The sequence below is a fragment of the Mobula birostris genome, chromosome 10 (assembly GCF_030028105.1).
Source record: "Mobula birostris isolate sMobBir1 chromosome 10, sMobBir1.hap1, whole genome shotgun sequence".
Taxonomy (NCBI): Eukaryota; Metazoa; Chordata; class Chondrichthyes; order Myliobatiformes; family Myliobatidae; genus Mobula; species Mobula birostris.
The window spans coordinates 68,634,378-68,652,831 of NC_092379.1; the positions used below are offsets into that span (position 1 = coordinate 68,634,378).

The following is an 18,454-nucleotide window of genomic DNA, read 5'->3' on the forward strand; positions in this document are numbered from 1 at the left end:
AGTGCACAGAGTGAGTTTTAGCCACAGGGTACAGTATTGTAATAATAGAGATAAATAAGCTGAATACTTCAGGTACAAAATGATTTCATATATAGATGTATGCACATGTGGAAGCTCATGTAAACACTATAAAATATTTTAAGCTTATTAACCCAATACATATAGTAAATAAATGTACTGATATGAATAAACAGCAATTTTTATGTAGCTATTAAAAGTTAATTTGTTTTAGCATTGTATCAAAAATTGTTGCTGAGTGTATTGATTGAAATCCAACTTAAACCATCCACGTCAACGTGCATTAACCTGCAACATATTCATATAATTATATTGTAGGTCATTATATGTCCCTATGGAGTTTGCATTTAAGTATGAGCTCCATTTGTAATTAAATATTCGGCTATATTGCATACCTCTGTTATACAATAGCGTACATTATGTAACACTTACCTGCCAAACTCTAACACTTTAAGGGACTCTGTTGTTAAGCCGATCTCTGCAGCACCATTAGGGGGCGCAACATTTATCTCAGAACACAGAAGTAATCGGCTTTTGTTTTACACTTATTTGTGTACAAAACGAGTTATTTTAAAATTGATGCATCTATTATTGTAATAGGATTTAATTTATTTTTAAAAACTGCGTTTTTAAATGCCTTCCTTGAAGGTGATCTAAGAAAATTGCAGCCGCTAAAGCGATTGTCTCAGAGCTGTGACCCTGCTGTGCAGTCTAAATTGATCTATTTCACAAGACCTCCACAGCGTGGTTCGATCTGTTGCATTGTTTTATTCCAGAGGCACCCGCAGTTGTTGCTTTTCAATATAATCTGGAGGAAAGTTAAGGATCGCAGTGGCATTGTTTAGTTCGAATGCAGTGAATTTTCTGCCTTGGGACCGGCAATTTGAAAGAAATCGCATTTACACGAGTGAATTTCCAACTTTTTTTTACAGATAGAGAGAATAATTTAGTTTGAAAAAAATCAAATAAAAACACAGTTGTAGATGCTCGAAATCAGAAATAGAAACTGAGAGGGCTGGAAATATTCCGCAAGTCAGGCAGCTTCTATGGAAATGGAAATTTAGTCAGAAACACTAAAGAGAAAACGGGTTAGTTTCTATTTCCAGGAATGGTGGGGGAAGCATAAACAGAAGAAAAAGACTCCAACTTGATGATAAGAACATTGATTTCTCTCATCACTTCTCCCTACTCCTCTTTTTCCCATTCCTCATTCTGGTTACCCTCTCTCTCCTTCTCACCTACCCATTAACTTCCTTTGGTTCTTTTCCTCCCTCCCTTTCTTTCATCATGTAATGTCCATCTTCTTTAAACTATTTCCCTTTTCCACCGATCACCCCCTAGCTTCTACTTCATTCCCCTGCTCCACCTACTCACTTTCCCTTCACCTGGTCTCATCTATCTCTTCTTATTTTGTCTTCTACACCCTACCGTTCCATGCCTGATGATGGGTCTTGGCCCAAGACGTTGACTGTTTATTGCCTAACTTGCTGAGTTCTTCCAGCATTTTATATGTGTTGCTCAAGATCACCAGCATCTGTTGGTATAGAGGTGTGGGGCCAAGGAGGTAAGGAGACCAACTGTTTGCAGGGTTATATGGTTCAGTTATAAAGATAGTAAATGGGTCAAAACGATTAAATAAGGGCAGCTTGTGAGTGATATTAGAAGAAATATGATTTTTTTTCAAAATGCAGAACAACAGAATGTGTAGTTCCTCCTTTCTTCTATTTCCTACTCTGACCTTTTACGTCTTCTCACCTGCCAACTACTTCCCACTGGGTCCCCTCCTCCTTCCTGTTCTCCTATTATTCACTCTCCTATCAGATTCTTTCTTCCCCAGCCTTGACCTTTCATACCCACATGGCTTTGCCCATCACCTTCCAGTCAGCCTCTCCCCCCCCCCACCCCTACCTTTTTATTCTGGCATCTTCACCTTTCCTTCTCAGTCCTGACGAAGGATTTTGGCCCAAAATGTTGACTGTTTACTCTTTTCCATAGATGCTGCCTGACCTGCTGAGTTCCTCCAGTATTTTGTGTGTGTTGCTGTGGATTGCCAGCATCTGCAGATTTTCTTGTGTTTGTATTACAACAGAATGTGTCTAAGAGTAGAGTGGGTCATGGAGTCTTGAAGCGAATACTCCCATTGAAATGCTGAAAGACAAGTGGAAGATGTGTCCCTGTGGTGGAATTTTGTTGGAGTTGGTGGAAGTATTGAAGGGTGACCATTGACTGAAGAGACTGCTAGGATGGAAGATGCGCCCTGTGTTCAAACAGCAGGAGATGGGGTGAGTGCTGAGGTATGGAAAGAGAAGAAGTATGATCAAACAATATCAAAGGATATGAATAAGACTGAAAAATACAGAGAAAATTTAGAAGGATGCTGCTGGGACTTGAGGATCTGAGTTACAGGGAAAGGTTGAATAGATTAGGACTTTATTGCCTGAGCACAGGAGAGTGAGAGGAGATTTGATAGAGCTGTACAAAATTATGAAGGATATAGGTAGTGTAAATGCAAGCAGGCTTTTTCCACTAAGGTTTGGTGAGACCAGAACAGGAGATCATAAGTTAAGAGAGAAAGGTGAAATACTATGAGGGGGGAACTTCTTCACTCAGGGGGTGGTGAGAGTCTGTAAGGAACTGCAAGTGGAAATGGTGGGTGAGGACTTGATTTCAAAATTTATGAGAAGTTTGGTGGGAGGAGTATAGAGGGCTATGGACCAGGTGCAGGGTAATGGGACTAGGCAGAGTAATAATCCTGCACTGACTAGATGGACCTGTTTCTGTGACTCTACGACTCTTTTGCTCTGGCCACTGTTGTAAAGGGGAGGCCATGGTTCAGGAAGGAAATAAGGCATCTCAGAGGTAACTTGTAGAAAGATGAGATCCTGTCTACTTAAATATCCTTCACCTGCCATCCCAGGAATCAGTCTGCAAACCATACTGCACTTCCTCTGAGTCAAAGACAGAGACAGGGCATGGGAAATAGCCCTTCAGCCCACTGAATCCACACTATCTACCACCTATTTTACACGATTCCTTCATTGCTCCCAGATTGTTTTTATTTTCCACAAATTCCCTCAGATCCTACCCCTCATTCACACAGTAGGGACAACTAACCCACCAACTCATGTGTCTTTAGAGTTTAGGAGGATACTGGAGCATCCATAATAAACAATGCAGTCGTAGTGAGAACATAACTCCACACAGAAAGCAGTGGAGGTCAGGACTGAACCCAGGTCTCTAGCACTGTGAGGCAATGACTCTACTAACTGCAGCACTCCACTGCCCTGTCCAGGGCAACCTGGCCTATACACCATACCCTGAATGCAATCTCATCAGGGCTTTGTAAAAATTAAGTAACATATCTTTACCCTTGAACTCGTCCCATTGGATTACTCGCCAACAGTGTATTTCTAGTTGTTTACTGAACCTGCTTATGAACTTTTGGTGTTTAAAGTCCCATGATTGCAAACATTGATGCTTTTCAGTGTCTCAGTCTTTGAAAAGAACCACCTTTTCTTCCTTCTTCTAAAGTCGATCTCACGTTTTTCTACAATAAATTTCCTGTGCCTCATCCATACTTATTATACACTCTGTTTATATACATTCTGAAGACCCACTTCCTTTCATAATATGCAATAACTTACCTTTGCATTATTAGCAAACTTGGAAAAATAACGCAAGCACTTGACCCAAATCATTGATTTAGATTGTAACCAGCTGGGCTCCAGTATGCTAAACCCTGTAGCAACTCCCTTGTCAGAGCTTTCCAGTTTGTGAATGACCCGTTTATTCCCATTCTGCTCTCTGTCTGTAAACCAATACCAAAAGCTTGCTAGTATGTTACACCCAACATTTTCTAGTTTTGCGTAATAACCTCTTACACTACATCTTAAGAAGGCCTTCAAAGTGGTCTTCAATATACCAAATGAACTTGTAGTTTCAACCTCTTTCCATTCACCTTGTAAATTTTGGGATTATAGAATCTTCTTCATTCTATCTGTACTTTTTTATATAAAAGCTAAAGTGTTGAAGTAAAACCAAATGATCCTTCCACATGATTCACAACTCAAGGGAGACGGTGGTAAAGGAAGAAGGATGGAGCGAGAGGTGTGCTGACTCCTTCCATAATATCTTTGCTTTCCTGGAGTGAGGGTGCAGGGCTGGGAGGGAAGGGGGTGGCAGGTAAAAGAAACATAGGTGAACCCTTCTGAAAGATTGCAGTATATGCTTCGACAGGGAATACATGTTGCAGTGGGTGACAAAATGGACTCCTTCCACTTAGGTCTGAATGCATCTATCATTTGAGCCACAAGTTTTCCTTCACATTGCCAGCTTGAGCATGGTGGATGGGAAAATGACACAGTGATCTTTAATGGGGCCTTTGCTATTGCATGCTTGATGGCTGGAGTGTGCTGATGCTTTTTTGGAAGTGGATGGGGATGGCCATTGCTTTGCTGCTGCCTGTGCATGGGAGGGTGGAACTGGGGGGGGGGGGAGGCTTTGGGGTTCTAACACTTTTAACTGTTTTTGTGGATGTCTGTGAAGAACAAGAATTTCAGGATGTATATTGCATACATTTCTCTGATTTTAAATGGAACTATTGAGCTATTGATGTCAGACCATGAACCATTTTGTAAGATACCAGACCACTGACAGACCTAACTGATGGCTGAGAACTAACTTTATACTGGTTTATCAAATCATTAGTGCATAGATATGGTAGGCACTCAGTCTTTTTCTCAAGATGGTGGTTGAGTGGGGTGCATGCGGGGGATCTAGAACTAGAGGGCAGAGTTTTAAGGGGAGAAGGGGAAGCTTTAAGGGGGATCTGAGAGGTAGGTTTTTCACACAGAAGTTGGGGGTATGTGGAATGAGCTGCCAGAGGAAATAGCAGAAGCAGATACAATTACATTTAAAGGAAAATTTGGACAGGTACATGGATAAGAAAGGTTTAGGAGGATATGGCTGAATACAGGCAAATGGGATTAGCTCAGTTAGGTATCTTGGTCAACATGGACAAGCTGGGCAGAATGGCCTGCTTCCCTGCTTTATAATTATCTAATGGTGATACAACCAACAGAGTTTACACTGTCAGTCAAACACTCCTCTGATTATGGCCCTCTGTTCTTTCCCATCTCTGTGAACTAACTGTTGATGACTTGAATTTGACTATCTAGAACATCTCTAAAAATTTACTTTCTCTAGACTTCAGGTTACCTATTCAAATACTTCTGATTTTTGAGTATGCAGCCAGGAGGCATCATGAGACACTTCGGCATATTGAAGAAGATATATGAATATTAATTAGTGGCTGTTATTGAAGATCTTGCCCTGCTTCACGTAGTCATTCCACGTATAGAAGCCACCAGCTCACTCTGATGTGGGAGTGAGGGATTCCAACCAGTGGTGCACTGGCTCTAGTTCTGGAACCAGAAAGATTTCTACTGATGAGACTGAAAATGAGATGGAATTTGTATCCCAGCAGAACAGGGTAAAATTGGGGGGTGGCCAATGCTTTAACCCAGTAAGAAGAGAGAAGGAATCTTCCAGAATTACAAGCAGAAGCAATATAATCTAAACAGGAGAAAGAGCAGGGGAAGCAATAAATTAAGAGAGAATTTCATGACAAGGGAGCAAACGTTTGGGCACCCCTGGTCAAAATTTCTGTTACTGTGAATAGTTAAGTGAATAGAAAATGAACTTATCTCCAAAAGTCATAAAGTTAAAGATGAAACATTTTTTTTCAACATTTTAAACAAAATTAGTGTATTATTTTTGTTTTGTACAATTTTAGAGTGGGAAAAAAAGGAAAGGAGCACCATGCAAAAGTTTGGGCACCCCAAGAGATTTGAGCTCTCAGAGAACTTTTCCCAAGGTCTCAGACCTTAAGTAGCTTGTTAGGGCTATGGCTTGTTCACAATCATTGTTAGGAAAGGCCAGGTGATACAAACTTCAAAGCTTTATAAATACCCTGACTCCTGAAACCTTGTCCCAACAATCAGTAGCCATGGGCTCCTCTAAGCAGCTGCCTAGCACTCTGAAAATTAAAATAAATGATACCCACAAAGCAGGAGAAGGCTATAAGAAGATAGCAAAGCATTTTCAGGTAGCCGTTTCGTCAGTTCGTAATGTAATTAAGAAAAGGCAGTTAACAGAAACAGTGGAGGTGAAGTTAAGGTCTGGAAGACCAAGAAAACTTTCCGAGAGAATTCCTCGTAGGATTGCTGGAAAGGTAAATCAAAACCCCCGTTTGATTGCAAAAGACCTTCAGGAAGATTTAGCAGACTCTGGAGTGGTGGTGCACTGTTCTACTGTGCAGTGACTCCTGCACAAATATGACCTTCATGAAAGAGTCATCAGAAGAAAACCTTTCCTGCATCCTCACCACAAAATTTAGCATCAGAAGTTTGCAAAGGAACATCTAAACAAGCCTGATGCATTTTGGAAACAAGTCCTGTGGACTGTTGAAGTTAAAATATAACTTTTTGGCCGTCATGAGCAAAGGTATGTTTGGAGAAAAGAGGGTGCAGAATTTCATGAAAAGAACACCTCTACAACAGTTAAGCACAGGGGTGAATCGATCATGCTTTGGGCTTGTGTTGCAGCCAGTGGCACAGGGAACATTTCACTGGTAGAAGGAAGAATGAATTCAATTAAATACCAGCAAATTCCGAAAGCAAACATCACACCCTCTAAAAAAGTTGAAGATGAAAAGAGGATGGCTTCTCCAACAGGATAATGATCCTAAACACATCTCAAAATCCACAATGGACTACCTCAAGAGGTGCAAGCTGAAGGTTTTTCCATGGCCCTCACAGTCTCCCCGACCTAAACATCATCGAAAATCTGTGGATAGGCCTCAAAAGAGCAGTGCATGCAAGACGGCCCAAGAATCTCACAGAACTAGAAGACTTTTGCAAGGAAGAATGGGCAAAAATCCCCCAAACAAGAATTGAAAGACTCTTAGCTGGCTACAGAAAGCGTTTACAAGCTGTGATACTTGGCAAAGGTGGTGTTACTAAGTACTTACTATGTAGGGTGCGCAAACTTTTGCTTCGGGCCCTTTTCCTTTTTTGTTATTTTGAAACTGTAAAAGATGGAAATAAAAAAAAATCTTGCTTAAAATATTAAAGAAATGTGTCATCAGGTCATCTTTTACTCGCTCAGCTATTCACAGTAGCAGAAATTTTGACTGGGGTGCCCAAACTTTTGCATGCCACTGTAAATGGTTAACCATAAAGAGACAGGAAATCTAATTGAAAATGATTTAATCTGTCTGCAGAATGATGCACACAGTGAACCAAATAGCACAAAGCACTGGGAGCAGTTATGCAAGGTACTAATGCAGAGGCAGGAGAGATTACTGAGAAAAAAATTCAGCGAGCATTGAAACATCGCAAGGTACCAAATAGTTTGAATAAAGATGGAATAGGGAGGCAGAATTATTAGACTTCCGCAGGTTAGCACATACTGTAGCAGCAGAAAAAGGGAGGCAGCCATTAAGAAGGCCAGAATATGGATTAGGATAAACAATAGTGATCAATTAATAAACATGTTTTCCAGTATTCTCTGCAACTGACTGGTGTTTCTGCGAAAGGTTTGCTAATTTCCCAATGCTCTTGTTTTTTTTTCATTGTCAAAAGCAGTGCTAATAACACTGATTTTTGTGTGGACAAAGAGAACCCAACACCAGGGAAGAAATCACTCAGAACATCAGACGCAACAGCACAAGTAGTTTATCAACATCTCAAGCATGCTCTGCTCTTCAATGAGATTGTATGGATCTAAATTTTGCCAACAACACTGCATTCCAGCTTATTCTATAGCTGTTGAATCTTGTCCAAAACTCAGTCTACCTCAGCCATGACTGTACCTAAAGACTCAGCTTCTCCAGCTGTCTGTGAGAATGGAGGAGTATCAAAAACAAGAGGGAATAGTTTTAAAGTGTTTTTAATGGGGTGTTTCAAAGGAGACCTGAGGGATAAGCTTTTGTTTACACAGAAACTGATTGATATTTGGAACATGCTGCCAGATGGTGGTAGAAGCAAACACAATCACTATGTTTAAGAGGCATTTAGACAGACACTTGTGTAGGCTGGGATACAGTACTAATCTGGGCAAATGGGGTTATTTTAGATGATCAAAATGGTGGGCTGATGAGCCTGCTTTGTTACTGTAGACTCTAGGACTCAATGAATTCTCAGAATTCTTTATCCCAGAAGTTCACTTCATCTCAACTTAAGTGGTTAAATCTATATCTTGAATCTCTGCTCTCTAGTTGTAGGCTCACTCATGTGGGGAAATATGAATGCACTCAGAACCTTCATCTTCAGGCACCCCCCCCCCCCACCTCTACTCAATCATTCCCTTTACCTATCCTGTCAGTTACATCCTGATAGAATTCCAATATATTTGCTGAGCATAATTTTCCTTTCCTACTGTTTTTGAGGTGCTGGACTGTAGTTTTTTGATGGACTCTGGATCATGGCTTTGCTATTACTTGCATGGTGGGTGGAGGGGGTCGGTGCTTTTGCTGGAGCAAGTGAGGGGAGGGAAAGGGTGAGGATTGACGCTTTTGCTGCTGCCTGTGTGTGGGAGGGGGAAGGGGGTCTTTGGGGTTCTGAAATTTCTGTCATTCGTTCTTTCAGTTTCTTGGATGTGGCGAAGAGTAAGAATTTCAGTTTGTATACTGAATACGTTCTCTTACATTAAATGGAACTATTGAACCTTGCAAAACCCCTTTTCCAAGTACTCTGTTAACTCTTACTCATACAGCACAAAACAATATAATGCGGCCTATTATCCATGCTACCTCCGTTAAAAAGATCTTATCAGTCCCATTTCTCCCTCATTCTTTACTTCTCTGTAGTTCTCTCACAGACATTTCACACCATGTTATCCACAGTACTTTTGCTACTTACCTGCATATCAGCACTCTGAGGCCATGACTGAACCTGGGTCAGTTGGAGCTGTCAGGTAGTGGTACTAACTGCTGCACCTCTCTTAAAGAAAATGGCAGCTTTTTCCCCAACTGCTATTAGGATAATTGAGGACAGTTAACTGTCCTTTACTTTTCTTCTTGAATGAATGGTTCCATTTCCTCTTTACCAATCAACCGGATACTCTTCAGACTCCAGGATATTCAGAGGATCCCTACGTTGCTAAATATTCCAAAACCATATACCCAAAATTCCCAAAGCCACCTCCTTCACAGCCAAGCCTGCAGCCATGAGTCCTCAGAGATTTGTCAGCAAGTTTGCCCAGTATTTCTTTTCAGCAATATTAATTAGTTCAAATTTCCTCTTCCCTTACACCCTTTGGAAAGAAAGGCAAGCCTCACCCAACTTGCTGTGTGGGGCCATTGATCCATGTCAGTGACTCACTATTTTTAGTTGAAGTTAACACGCATCAGTGATTGTTTCTGATATCCAACTAACCACAGCCCTGCTTTCTTTATGAATGATTACAAGCTGCTCAATGAAGATGGAAGTCATGTAATTTGATATTCTGAGTGAAGGAAGTGGTTTTATTTAATCAGCTCCTCCCTGTTTTCTCAGAATTTGCAAACTATTTTAAGATATAGCAGAATAATTAACAAATGTTTTGTGTTACAATGACAATTGATCAGATTATTTGTGCCTTTTAAACAAACTATACCTTGTGCATAACATTGAACAATGCTGCTGATAAGAAATTAACTTCTGGAAACATGGGGGCAAATTGAAAAGGGTGAAAGATATAGGACTGAAGATGTTATATTTGAGTGCATGCAGAATACACAATAAGAACATAAGAAATAGGAGCAGGAGTAGGCCATCTGGCCTGTTGGGCCTGCTCTGCCATTCAATAAGATCTTGGCTGATCTGACCATGGACTCATCTCCATCTACCTGCCTTTTCCCCATAACTCTTAATTCCCCTACTATGCAAAAATCTATCTAACCTTGTCTTCAGTATATTTACTGAGGTAGCCTCCACTGCTTCATTGGGCAGAGAATTCCACAGATTCACCACTCTTTGGGAAAACAGTTTCTCCTCACCTCTGTCCTACTCCCCCGAATCATGAGGCTATGCCCCCTAGTTCTAGTCTCACCTACCAGTGGAAACAATTTTCCTGCCTCTATCTCATCTATCCCTTTCATAATTTTATACGTTTCTATAAGATCTCCTCTCATCCTTCTGAATTCGAGCGACTACCTGGTGAACCTCCTCTGCACCACCTCCAAAGCCAGTATATCCTTCCTCAAGTAAGGAGACCAAAACTGCACACAGTACTCCAGGTGTAGCCTCACCAGTACCCTGTACATTTGCAGCATAACCTCCCTGCTCTTAAATTCAGTCCCTCTAGCAATAAAGGCCAACATTCTATTTGCCTTCTTGATAGCCTGCTGCATCTGCAAACCAACCAAGGTGAACTTGTAGCACAGTTACAGATTGGCACATATGACATTGTGGGCATCACTGAGCTATGACTGAAAGAAGATTACAGTTATTTAATGTCCAAGGATACACATTGTATTGAAAGGACAGGTGGGTAGGCAGAGTGGGTGACATGGCTCTGTCGGTAAAATTTGAAATCAATTCTTTAATAGAGGTAACATAGCTGTTGAATCCTTGCGGATAGAGTTAAGAAACTGCAAGGAAAAGAGACCCTGATGTGAGCTATATACAGGCCTCCAAACAGTAGCCAGGATATGGGCTACAAATCACAATGGGAGATAGAAAAGCTATGTAAAAAGGACAATGCTATGACAGTCATGGACCATTTCAAATATGCAAGAATATTGTGGAAATGAGGTTGATGCTGGATCCCAAGAGAAGAATAGTTTGTGGTGAGCCCAATAGGGAAAAGACAATTCTGGATTGGGTATTGTGATAATGAACTAGATTTGATCAGGGAGCATAAGGTAAAGGAAGGCTTAGGAGACAGTGATCAAAATATGATAGAATCACCCAGCAGGGAGAAGCTAAGAGCAGATGTATCAGTATTACACTGGAGGGAAGGTAGCTGCAGAGCCATGAGAGAATAGGTGGCCTAAGTTGATTGAAAGGGGACACAAGCAGGGATCACTGCAGAACAGATATTTCAAGAGTAAAAGAGAAGTGGAAATGGATATTAGACCATCGGAAAATTACACTGGAGAGGTAGTAATCGGCAAAGAAATGGTAAATGAACTCAAGATGTGCTTTCTCTCAGTCTTCACCGTGGAAGACCCAGCAGTATTCCAGAAGCTCAAGAGTGTCAAGGAGCAGAAGTTAGTGTAGTTGCTATTACTGAAGAGAAGGTGCTTGGGTAGCTGAAAGGCCTCGAGGTAGACAAGTCACCTTGACCAGATGGACTACACCACAGTGTTCTGATAGATGTAGCTGAAGAGATTATGGAGGCATTAGAAGTGATCTTTCAAGAATCATTATTTTCTGGAATGGTTCTAGAGGACTGGAAAATTGCAAATGTCACTCCACTCTTTAAGAAGGGAGGGAAGCAAAAGACAGGAAATAGAAAGCCAATTACCCTGATCTCAGTGGTTGGTAAGATGGTGGAGTCCATTATTAAGGATGAGGTTTTGGGGTACTTGGAGGCAAAAAATAAAATAAGCCAATGTTAGGAGGGTTTCTTCAAGGGGAGGTTACACCTGATAAATCTGTTGGAATTCTTTGAGAAAATAATAGGCAGGATAGACAAAGGAGAGTGAGTGGATGTTTTATACTTGGATTTTCAGAAGGCCTTTGACAAGGTGACACACATGAGGCTGCTAAACAAAAGCCCTTTGCATAACCTTTTCTTCTCCATGGACCCCTACCATTAGCTGAGGGGTCTGTGGACCCCAGTTTGGGAACAGCTGTGTTACAGGAAAGATACTAGTGTGGACTGAGATTGGCTGACTGGCAGAAGGAAAAGAATGGGAACAACGGAGGCCTTTTCTGGTTGGCTACCGGTGACTAGTGATGATCCACAGAGGTCAGTGTTGGGACCGCTTCTTTTCACATTATATGTTAATAATTTGGATGAAGGAATTGATAGCTTTGTCGCCAAGTTTGTGGATAATACTAAGTTAGGGGAAGGGCAGGTCATGTTGAGGAAGTAGAGAATATGCAGAAAGACTTAGGCAGATTGGGAGAATAGGCAAAGAATTGTCAGATGGAATACAATGCAGGGAAGCGTATGATCATGCACTTTGTTAGAAGGAATAAAGGCATAGATTATTTTCTAAGCATTGAGAAAATTCAGAAATTAGAGGTGCAAAGGGACTTGGGAGTCCTTGTGCAGGATTTCCTACAGGTTAACTTGCAGGTTAATATTAATAATAATAAGAATAATATTTTTATTTATAGAGGTCTTTTCATGCAGACGCTATAGTTCAAAGTGCTTCACAATGGGTTAAAGTGCAAATATGAAAATAAAAATAAAAATGAACATGCAAATAAAAGACAAAAAGATGTTAGCTAAAAGCAAGGTTAAATAAATAGGTTTTGATCTGGTGTTTAAAAGTGTCAACTCAGTCTGCGTCCCTTATAGTTTTAGGTATTGAATCCCACAATTTAGGAGCGTAGTTCAAAAAGCCGACCTGCCAGTTAATTTTTGAGGGAGATTGTATAAATTTGAGAAGTGTCGGATGAAGGCCTGGGAGCTCTAGCAGATTATAAAATGAATATGATTGAGCCAGTTGAATCAGTGGTAAGGAAGGCAAATGCAATGTTAACATTCACTTTGAGAGGACTAGAATAAAATCAAGGATGTAATGCTGAGGTTTTATTCTGCCTTGGTCAGACCATTTAGGAGTATTGTGAGTGGTTTTATGCCCCTTACTAAGAAAGGATGTGCTGGGATTGAAGAGGTTCCAGAGAAAGTTCACAAGAACGATCCTAAGAATGAAAGGGTTAATATGTGAGGAAGGTTTGATGGCTCTAGGCCTGTACTCTCTGGAGTTTAGAAAAATATGGGACGGGGCGTGGGATCCCACTGAAAGTTATTGAACATTGAAAGGCCTAGATAGAGTGGACATGGAGGGGATGCTTCCTATAGTGGAGAACTCTAGGAACAGAGAACACAGCCTCAGAATAAAAGGACGTCCCTTTAGAACAGAGATGAGAAGGAATCTCCTTAGCCAAAGGGTGGTGAATCAGTGGAATTCATTAGCACAGATGACTATAGAGGCCAAGTCACTGGGTATATTTAAAGCAGAGATTGACAGATCCTTGATTAGTAACGGTGTGAAAAGTTACCATGAGAAGACAGGTGACACACCATGGGTAAAAACCTCCCCAACCACTGAGCCCATGAAATGTTGCCATAGGAAAACAGTTTCCATCATTAAAGATCCTCACCACCCAGGCCATGCTCTTTTCATGCTGCTGCCATCAGGTAGAAGGTACAGGAGCCTCAGGTCTCACACCTCGAGGTTCAAAAGCAGTTACTACCCCTCAACAATCAGGCTGTTGAACAAAGGGGATAACTACACTCAATTTAAGGACCCTGTCATATTGTTATTTCATGCTCATTATTTATTGCTATTTACTTATCAGCATTTGCACAGTTTGTTTACAGTTGACAGTTACTGATGTTTACTTTTTTCAGATCCTGTTTACAGTAAATTTGCTATGTATGCCCACAGAAAAAGAATTTTAGGGTTGTATGTGGTGATGTGTATGTACTCTGATAATAAATTTTACTTTGAACAGGGCTTAGAGAGATAGTAAATCAGCAATGATAGAACAGTAAAGCAGACTCAATGGGCCAAATGGTCTAGTTGTACTTTTATATCTAATGTTAATCATACAAGCCCTTGCTGTATTTACACTGACCAATACCATGCATAGTTACATAGCGACATTGAAACAATAGAAGGGCTGCACCATTTGTGCCTGTTGTGACATTCAAGTTGATCTTATACCTCAATGACACCTTCCTGCATGAACTCTGTGTGCCTCAATTCCTTTCTAATTCAAAAGCTATCAGTCTCTCTCTTGAAATACTCAGTAACTGAGCCTCTTGTTTTGAGTATTCCACAGATGGGTGAAGATATGTCTCGGCATTTTGTCTTCAATGGCCATCCACAAGGTAAAATTGTGATTCCTCGTTCTAGGCATCTCACAAAGTGTAGCATTAACTATCCACCTACTACGTTGAGTGCTTTGAAATCTGTACTCTATCATGATCACCGCTTCATTCTTCTAACTCGGGTGCTTAAAGGCACCCTCTGTATAATCCCTCCTGATGCACTGTGCTACAAGCCAGGAAAGATGCTGTTGAACCTTCATCGCAAAGATATTTTTCCACTGGTAGGAGTGGACTAGATTATGCATAACATTCTAAGTGTGGTTTCACCAAGGCTCAGTAATTTCAGTAACACACCTTCACTCTTGTACTGCACATCTCATAATCAAGGGAAATGCACTATTTTCTTTTCAGACTCTTTCAGTGAGTTGTGTTTGAGGACAATTGGGTCCCTGCCATGAGCTGCCTCACTACGTTTTTATTTTTATATTTGCACTACTTATTTATGTTAACCATTATATATATATATCTACTGCAATTCATAGTTTTTTCCTATTATTATGTACTGCTGCCACAAATACATAAATTTCACAGCGTATGCCCGTGATATGAAATCTGATTCTGAGTCTGATTCTCCAAGCACCAACACCTTTTACAGTCTCATGATTTAAAAATACTCCATTTTTACTGCCAAAGTGGATGACTCACAATATTCCACTTTGTAGTCTATCTGCTGTAGTTATCAGCCTCCTTGCATTCTCCTCACATCCATCTAATTTTGTATTATCACCAAACAGGGAGTACTACACCAGTCCTGTTAACCGTATCATTATGAGCCGTCTCTGAACCTTGTTGGACTCCACCGATCACAGCCAAGAGTGTTTTTGCTGCTTTCCATTACCAGTCCTCAATTTATGCTGGTATACTGCCCACGGTCGGAACGTCCAAGTTCACTGCACCCACTGAGTTCTGTTTATCCAATCTATGAGTCTTTGGAGGTCAAAATGTGACCCCCCCCCCCCCCCCAAACGTGATTTCATTTTCATAAATCCATGGTGACTCTGCACATTCACTTTATTACTTTTGTCTGTGAGGGGGCCTTTCAGAATCAGAAGGTCATTAAGAGGGAAAAGATTAACTATGAAAGGAAGCTAGCAAATAATATCAAAGAGGATAGTAAAAGCTTTTTCAAGTATATAAGGAGTAAAAGACAGGTGAGAGTAGATATAGGACCGATAGAAAATGATGCTGGAGAAATTGTAATGGGAGATAAGGAGATGGCAGAGGAACTGAACGAGTATTTTACATCAGTCTTCACTGAGGAAGACATCAGCAGTATACCGGACACTCAAGGGTAGCAGGGAAGAGAAGTGTGCGCAGTCACAATTACAACAGAGAAAGTATTCAGGAAGCTGAATAGCCTAAGGTAGATAAATCTCCCGGACCAGATGGAATGCACCCGCATGTTCTGAAGGAAGTAGCTGTGGAGATTGCGGAGGCATTAGCGATGATCTTTCAAAAGTCAATAGATTCTGGCATGGTTCCGGAGGGCTGGAAGATTGCAAATGTCACTCCGCTATTTAAGAAGGGGGCAAGGAGCAAAAAGGAAATTATAGACCTGTTAGCTTGACATCAGTGGTTGGGAAGTTGTTGGAGTCGATTGTCAAGGATGAGGTTACAGATTACCTGGAGACATATGACAAGATAGGCAGAACTCAGCATAAATTCCTTAAAGGAAAATCCTGCCTGACAAACCTATTACAATTTTTTGAGGAAATTACCAGTAGGCTAGACAAAGGAAATGCAGTGGATGTTGTATATTTGGATTTTCAGAAAGCCTTTGACAAGGTGCCACACATGAGGCTACTTAACAAGATAAGAGCCCATGGAATTATGGGAAAGTTACATACGTGGATAGAGCGTTGGCTGATTGGCAGGAAACAGAGAGTGGGAATAAAGGGATCCTATTCTGGTTGACTGCCGGTTACCAGTGGTGTTCCACAGGGGTCCGTGTTGGGGCCGCTTCTTTTTACATTGTACATCAACGATTTGGATTATGGAATAGATGGCTTCATGGCTAAGGTTGCTGATGATACAAAGATAAGTGGAGGGGCCGGTAGTGCTGAGGAAATGGAGAATCTGCAGAGAGACTTGGATAGATTAGAAGAATAGGCAGAGAAGTGGCAAACGAAGTACAATGTTGGAAAGTGTATGGTTATGCACTTTGGCAGAAAAAATAAACGGGCAGACTATTATTTAAATGAGGAAAGAATTCAAAGTTCGGAGATGCAACAGGACTTGGGAGTCCTCGTACAGGATACCCTTAAAGTTAACCTCCAGGTTGAGTCAGTAGTGAAGAAGGTGAATGCAATGTTGGCATTCATTTCTAGTGGAATAGAGTATAGGAGCAGGGATGTGATGTTCAGGCTCTATAAGGCACTGGTGAGACCTCACTTGGAGTACTGTGGGCAGTTTTGGGCTCCTTATTTAAGAAAGGATGTGCTGACGTTGGAGAGGGTACAGAGAAGATTCACTGGAATGATTCCGGGAAAGAGAGGGTTAACATATGAGGAACGTTTGTCCGCTCTTGGACTGTATTCCTTGGAGTTTAGAAGAATGAGGGGAGACCTCATAGAAACATTTTGAATGTTAAAAGGCACGGACAGAGTGGATGTGGCCAAGTTGTTTCCCACGATGGGGGAGTCGAGTACGAGAGGGCATGACTTAAGGATTGAAGGGCGCCCTTTCAGAACAGAAATGCGAAGAAATTTTTTTAGTCAGAGGGTGATGAATCTGTGGAATTTGTTGCCACGGGCGGCAGTGGAGGCCAAGTCATTGGGTGTATTTAAGGCAGAGATTGATAGGTATCTGAGTAGCCAGGGCATCAAAGGTTGTGGTGAGAAGGCGGGGGAGTGGGACTAAATGGGAGAATGGATCAGCTCATGATAAAATGGCGGAGCAGACTCGATGGGCCAAATGGCCGACTTCTGTTCCTTTGTCTTATGGTCTTTCTACAACTCAGACCAATCTTTTCCACTTGTAGCAGTATTTTTTACCTTCACACTGCCTGATTTTCTGAATCAAAAACCCCCCTTGCTTCTGCCTTTAACCCTCCTTTTATTTCACTCCTACTCCTCCTTGTTTTACATCTGGTCTTCCTGACTCATAAGTTAATTAGTCTGATTAGTTCTAATTCATTTTGGCATGGTATCTCTGCAATAAGATTAGAACATTTGTTTCTATTTATGATATTTGTGTCACTGCTTTATAAATGTTGCCTGTATAAATATAAAAAACTTTAATTTTGTCTTTGCACCATTGTCCCTGCTCCGACTCCAAATGGAGATAAGTTTCCTGTCTGTCTGCACTTGCCCTTGCTGACAGACTCTGAACATCATTATTCATTTTGTTCCCTGCTCCTTTGTCTTAACCTTTCTCTTTAACTTTCCAAGTACCCCAAAACAAACCTACCCCACCCTACTCCATACTTAATTTAAAGATTGATCTACAACCTAGTTACCTGATTGGCCCATGCACTGATCCCATCTTGTTCAAGTGAAGACATCCCATTAGATGAACTTTCTCTTTCCCCAGCACTCGTTCCATTGCTCAATCAATAGAAAATCATTTCCCCCCCACACAGGTCTTTCAGCCACATAGTCAACTCTGATTTTATTGTACTCATGCTGGCTCAGATACTAATCCATATCTGCTTGGATACCAGGATAGAATCTTTTGGCTAATGTTTTTTTTTCCAAAAATACTTTATTCAGAAATATTACAAAATAAAAATAATTACATACAGGAAAAGAAAACCATTCGTTGACTGTGAGTCCTTATTCAATACAGTTATTAACAATAAAATTTTGCATTGACTCTGTTCATTTACAAATGAAAGATGTTTAAAGTAAATCATGCATTTACTCTCAACCCTTGGTCAAGAGTTAAGACTTAATAACAATCAAAATGTTCAACAATAAAGGCAGGCAATGGCTCTAATACTTTCCCAAATTAACAATTCCACCCACTCCTTGGGCACCATGTTGATTATCTGTCCACACCGCTGATGAGGGTAGGTCTCCTCCCCACCCAAATCTTTTGGCTAATGTTGTCATTATGGGAGAGTCTTTCCCCTCCCACTGTAAACTCCACACAGACCGCACCTGGGGTCACATGAGCCTATAATCACTGCAACTGTGTGGCGGCAGAAGTAACTGCTCTATCACTATACCACTCGTCCTCAACCAGCTGACTCCAATTAACTGATTCTAGATGGTTACCCAATTACCTGGAGGCTACAAATTTTTATCCTAACAGCGACAACCGTGACTTCCAATTTATGTTACGACTTTAATTACTTGTGCGAATTGCAGACAGCTTACATGTGAGCCTGTAATGTGGACACTGTATCAGAGGCCAGAGATAGAGCTTGCGATCCCCC

General features: G+C 41.0%; 1 protein-coding gene across 3 annotated transcripts in view; it reads left to right on the plus strand.

Moving 5' to 3' along the window:
• Positions 1 to 18,454, plus strand: part of LOC140204091 (diacylglycerol kinase eta-like) — a 179,767-nt gene that overhangs the window by 45,532 nt on the left and 115,781 nt on the right. The window lies entirely within an intron of this gene.